Raw genomic sequence first — 6,048 nt, forward strand, 5'->3', positions numbered from 1 at the left:
AGAATCGCATGCCCATCATCACCCGCAGATTCCACAGACCGGCCCTACAGCTGTGCTGCCCTCAGGCCTATACCGTGACAAGTATAACCCCTGCAGCTGCCCCGGTCATTGCCCCCTCATAACACCAGCACTGCGGAAGTGGCCCCCAGGGGCCAGGGCATCGCATATATACCATCCACTATCACTCCACACTGTAGTGTAACCACCATCCACTGTCACTCCGCACTGTAGTGTAACCATCCATCCACTGTCACTCCACACTGTAGTGTAACCATCCATCCACTGTCACTCCGCACTGTAGTGTATATACCATCCACTGTCACTCCGCACTGTAGTGTATACACCATCCACTGTCACTCCGCACTGTAGTATAAACGCCATCCACTGTCACTCTGCAGTGTTGTGTAACCGTCATCCACTGTCACTCTGCACTGTAGTATAAACGCCATCCACTGTCACTCTGCACTGTAGTATAAACGCCATCCACTGTCACTCCGCACTGTAGTGTATACACCATCCACTGTCACTCTGCACTGTAGTGTAACCACCATTCACTGTCACTCCACACTGTAGTGTAACCACCATCCACTGTCACTCCGCACTGTAGTGTATACACCATCCACTGTCACTCCGCACTGTAGTGTATATACCATCCACTGTCACTCCGCACTGTAGTATAAATGCCATCCACTGTCACTCCGCGCTGTAGTGTATACACCATCCACTGTCACTCTGCACTGTAGTGTATACACCATCCACTGTCACTCTGCACTGTAGTGTAACCACCATCCACTGTCACTCCGCACTGTAGTGTAACCACCATCCACTGTCACTCCGCACTGTAGTGTATATACCATCCACTGTCACTCCGCACTGTAGTGTATATACCATCCACTGTCACTCCGCACTGTAGTGTATACACCATCCACTGTCACTCCGCACTGTAGTATAAATGCCATCCACTGTCACTCTGCAGTGTTGTGTAACCATCATCCACTGTCACTCCGCACTGTAGTATAGATGCCATCCACTGTCACTCCGCGCTGTAGTGTATACACCATCCACTGTCACTCTGCACTGTAGTGTATACACCATCCACTGTCACTCTGCACTGTAGTGTAACCACCATCCACTGTCACTCCGCACTGTAGTGTATACGCCATCCACTGTCTCTCCACACTGTAGTATAAACACCTTCATCTGTTACTCCGCAGTGTTGTGTAACCATCATCCACTGTCACTCCGCACTGTAGTATAAACGCCATCCACTGTCACTCTGCACTGTAGTGTAACCACCATTCACTGTCACTCCGCACTGTAGTGTAACTGCCATTCATTGTCACTCTTCACTGTAGTGTAACCCCCATCCACTGTCACTCTGCACTGTAGTGTAAATGCTCAGTACGCGCAGTATAATATACAGCAACCCTAGAAGGTGTTATCACTTATCACTGATCTAAAGGTTATTACAATATACATCCTGTTACTGGTTATGTCTGATCTTTAGGAATATTTATGCACTGCATGTTACTGGTTATTACTGATTTTTGGGGGTATAAAGCATAATTTTGGATAATACTGATCTGTGGACCACAGATGAGGCTCTGGAGCAGCTGTTCAGAACATCATAATACACCTTAGATGCTGCAGAACCTCATCATACACTTTAGCTGCTGAAGAACCTCATCATACACCTTAGCTGCTGCAGACCTTCATCATACACCTCAGCTGCTGTATGATGGTGGAGGTGCATGAGGATGAAGGGGTTAGTAGTAGTATGATGATGCAGGGGCAGGAGGAGGAAGGGAATAGTAGCATAATGATGGAGGGGCAGGAGGATGAAGCAGGTAGTAGTATGGGCACAAACTAGCAGTATATACAGTCATTCAGTAGAGTGCTACCTCTGGACCACAGACTGTATGCTGCTCTTAGATGGGGTGTGTAATGTACTGGGGACCTGATACTGGGGTGTATAATATACTGGGGACCCGATATTGGGTTGTGTCATATGCTGGGGACCTGATACTGGGGTGTGTAATATACTGGGGACTTGATACTGGGGTGTTCAATATACTGGGGGCCTGATATTGGGGTATGTAAATCTCTTTTTGTGTTTTTACTGGAAAATTCTAACTGGAAAATTCTTAAAAAAAAAAAAAAAAGGTGACAAGCCACACCCTGCAAACCACGCCAACAATAGGTCACGCCCCACCAAGACCACACCCACCATAAGCAAACCCCTTGTTGTCAATGCTAAAGTGTCTGGAAAACAATTTCAAATTTTGGCAACTATGATTTAATGTATGTGGAAAGGGCTGCCAAAGAGTATTATAAATAAAACTGTTGTAATGAATGGGTAAGAAGGGGATCCCTACGTGGAAATCCTCCAGAGTAAAGACAAGCAGTATGGGTGGCATGTAAAACTATGTTTCCCAGGCTTTCATAGAAATTGGTGATCACCCGATTAGTTGGTGAACTGAGAAACTGAATTGACTGTACAAAAGTGGCTGTTCAGTTGTTTAAAAGTAAAAGTCCACAGTATTAAAGGGGTACTCCACCCAAAAACTCTTTCAGATCAACTGGTGCCAGAAATTTGTAATTTACTTCTATTAAAAAGAAAAAAAAACTCCAGTCTTTCAGTACTTATCAACTACTGTGTGTCCTGCAGGAAGTGGAGTATTCTTTCCAGTCTGACACAGTGCTCTCTGCTGCCACCTCTGACTATGTCAAGAACTGTCCAGAGTAACTTCCTGACATGGACAGAGGTGGCAGCATAGAGCACTGTGTCAGACTGGAAAGAATACACCACTTCCTGAAGGAGATACTGAAGCTTATAAACAATGGAAGGCTTTAGGGATTTTAATAGAAGTAAATTAAATCTATATACTTTTCTTGCACCAGTTAATTTGAAATAAAAATGTTTTCGCTGGAGTACCCCTTTAAGCTTTAAAGGAGTTATCTACAAATAAAATAAAAAATGTAAAGAGCAGCAAATGTTATAGAATGGGACGCTGACAAAGAGCGGATAAATCTGGGCCTATGTCTGACCCCTCTATAGCACTGTGGTTTACCCCTCTATAGCACTATGGCTGACCTCTAAATCACTAGGTTAGATCTCTTTATCACTATGGCTGACCCCTATGTCTGACCTCTTTATCACCATGGCTGACCCCTCTATATCACTATGTATGACCCCCTCTATATCACTATGGCTGACCTCTATATCACAGGCATCTGGCATTGTTAGCAGTTTTTTTTTGTGTATGGTGAATATTTAGTAAGAAACATAGAAGACTGTAAGCAGAAAAGAACACCTGCGCCCACCCACATGAGAATCTGTTTTATATCTTTCCTTTTTCACTCAAAAGTCGCCCTAGGAGCATGTAGGACATTACACTGAAGCTGCTGAGCCAGATCTACTTTACACCAGTGTGATAAATAACTCCCATGGTGTCTGACTAGCCATTTATGAAAGAGCTGGAGTCAGAGTCGAAGTCGGGAGTCGGAAAATTTAGAAGTCGGAGTTGGAGTCGCTTACCGACTCCACAGCTCTGCTTATAGCACTTTTATTTTTTGGTCTATGGGGCTGCATGAGAAGTAATTTTTTGCTCCATTATCTGTGCTTTCTATCGATACCTTGCTTGCGTATATGTGACTTTTCACATTTTATTACAATTTTCCTGGATTTGATAAGACAAAAAGTTAAAAAATTTTGCACTTTGGCGGGTTTTTACGATTACACTGTTTACCGTGCAAGATAAGGAATGGGATAATTTAATAGATCCAGGGATTAAACACACGGTGATAACAAATATGTTTATTTATTCATTTATTTTTATTTATAAGATGGCCTCATTTTACAGTTGAACATGCAATCATTAGATTGCATATACTGATCTATGCTATGCCATAGCATAGATCAGTGTTATCGGTGATCTGTGCATATAGCCTTCAGACTATCTATGGAACGCCTATCCAACAGGACAGAAGTAAGTGCTTTACCCCATCCCTCTGGTACAAGCGGATGCAATGGATCCACACTGATGTGTGCGGGGCTGCTCACACTGCAGCGGTCCCGCACACATCAAAAGCCCCTCACTGTCAGGAATGTATATATACGCTTCTGCAGCACAGGTAATCTGCTGCAGGAACGTATATATATATATACGTATTATAGACGTGAAGGGGTTAAAAATAGATTTAGCATGAAGCATAATTTAAATAATAGGTCATTTGATGACATATTCCCTTTAAATACAAATATTGCCATTTTTTCTTTTCTATTACTGTGTTGTATAATATGGAAAAATGCCTGGCTGTACCCACATTGCAAAAAGAAAACAAACTACATTTCACTGCAATGTGCGCAGAGATGTGTGCAAGATGATTTTCCTTGGACTTAGATATAGCACATTATTAGATAAAAAAACAGCAGTTTTTACTCATTTTACAGCTGTTTTTTGGTTGTATTTTACTGTGTGTTAACTTAGCCTAAGGGAAAATCCCCAGCTGTTCTGTGAAGACATTATTAGATTCACACATCGGGATTTTGCATCTGTCATTCCTGACTGCCATGAAAAAGACAGCCATCATTTGCCAATGACAGCCGCAAATAATGATCATTGTTTCTGTCTGTCATTGACAAATGATTGCCCTCTTTGAAAATCCTAAAGTGAACATAACCTTAGAGTGTTGGAACTATAAGTTTTAACCTTTGATTACACTGCATAGTTTTAAAAGTAGCACTATGGTGATCATTTAATCATTGTAGTGTGGTGATATTTTTTCATTTTCATTGTATATTGATATTATATTATTACTATATGAGTATATAAAAAATTTGTGTTGGGGGGCATATGTATTGGGTTTGCACTTCTCATCTTTAGGACCATAGCAGTGCCCCTGAAAGCACAAGAAAATGGTGCTTCAGCCCTCTTCATATCCACTTACTGAATTTACTGAATGTGACTGTGCTGTTAGTACAATATTCCAGCAATTCGGAGCTTAAAGGAGAACTCCAGGTAGAGGTTTGTGTTTCTGCACTTCCTGGTTGAGCAGTTGTATACAGTACTACAGGTTCCATAATGCAATGCTTTCCCTCAGCTGTACATCAGTCCCCCACCCTGCACATTCCCCGCCCAAATCTATTGCAGAACATCTAGGCTGTGTTCACACATTGCAGTTTCTTTGTGCTACTGAATTATTCGCATTACTTTATTTCATTGTTATCCCACGCACACAGCACACTGTAGTCTCTACCTGTAACACCACAAAGCATGCTGTATCCTCTACCTGTAAAACCACACAGCACACTGTATTCTCTACCTGTAACACCACACAGCACACTGTAGTCTCTACCTGTAACACCACACAGCATACTGTATTCTCTACCTGTAACACCACACAGCATGCTGTATTCTCTACCTGTAACACCACACAGCACACTGTATTCTCTACCTGTAACACCACACAGCGCGCTGTATTCTCTACCTGTAACACCACACAGCACACTGTATTCTCTATCTGTAACACCACACAGCACACTGTATTCTCTATCTGTAACACCACACAGTACGCTGTATTCTCTACCTGTAACACCACACAGCACGCTGTATTCTCTACCTGTTACACCACACAGCACACTGTATTCTCTACCTGTAACACCACACAGCATGCTGTATTCTCTACCTGTAACACCACACAGCACCCTGTTTTCTCTACCTGTAACACCACACAGCACCCTGTTTTCTCTACCTGTAACACCACACAGCACATTGTATTCTCTGCTTGTAACGCTGATATTGGAATAAAGTAAAGAACTTTTAGATTTTTTTTCTTTTCATTTCCAAACACATATTACGATCAAGCATCTTTTATCTTTGAAGCTGAGCCCCACAATAAGGCTCTGATCCTTTCTGCCATTTAGCATAATTTACTTCTGTTACTGCATCATTTTTGTGAATAGGCTGCAGTACTACAATGACACTTCAACATGTGTGAACACAGCCCTAATTTCACTGCACACTTTTGCACAATCAGAGAAATCAG

The sequence above is a fragment of the Dendropsophus ebraccatus genome, chromosome 9 (genome assembly GCF_027789765.1).
Source record: "Dendropsophus ebraccatus isolate aDenEbr1 chromosome 9, aDenEbr1.pat, whole genome shotgun sequence".
In the NCBI taxonomy this organism is placed as follows: Eukaryota; Metazoa; Chordata; class Amphibia; order Anura; family Hylidae; genus Dendropsophus; species Dendropsophus ebraccatus.